The sequence below is a fragment of the Pipra filicauda genome, unplaced genomic scaffold (genome assembly GCF_003945595.2).
Source record: "Pipra filicauda isolate LSUMZ 115617 unplaced genomic scaffold, ASM394559v2 scaffold508_size1329835_pilon, whole genome shotgun sequence".
NCBI lineage: Eukaryota > Metazoa > Chordata > Aves > Passeriformes > Pipridae > Pipra > Pipra filicauda.
In genome coordinates, this window is record NW_024104652.1 from 645,646 (window position 1) to 645,867 (window position 222).

Genomic DNA, 222 nt, shown 5'->3' on the forward strand with positions numbered 1-222 from the left:
GCAGAAGCTGTGGCTCCTTCTTGCCATCATTTCTTCATGGAAGTCATGACCTGCAGCACAAAAACACCTGGGCTGGCAAGGCCCAGAAGAATCTGGCATTTAATCCTCCTATAGTCAGGAAAGCCTGACTTCCCATTCCTCAGTACAAGGAGCTGAAGGAAATTGCAAACTTCCCAATGTCACTGAATTGGGAGGACCTGAGAACATCAAGTATCTGGAAGT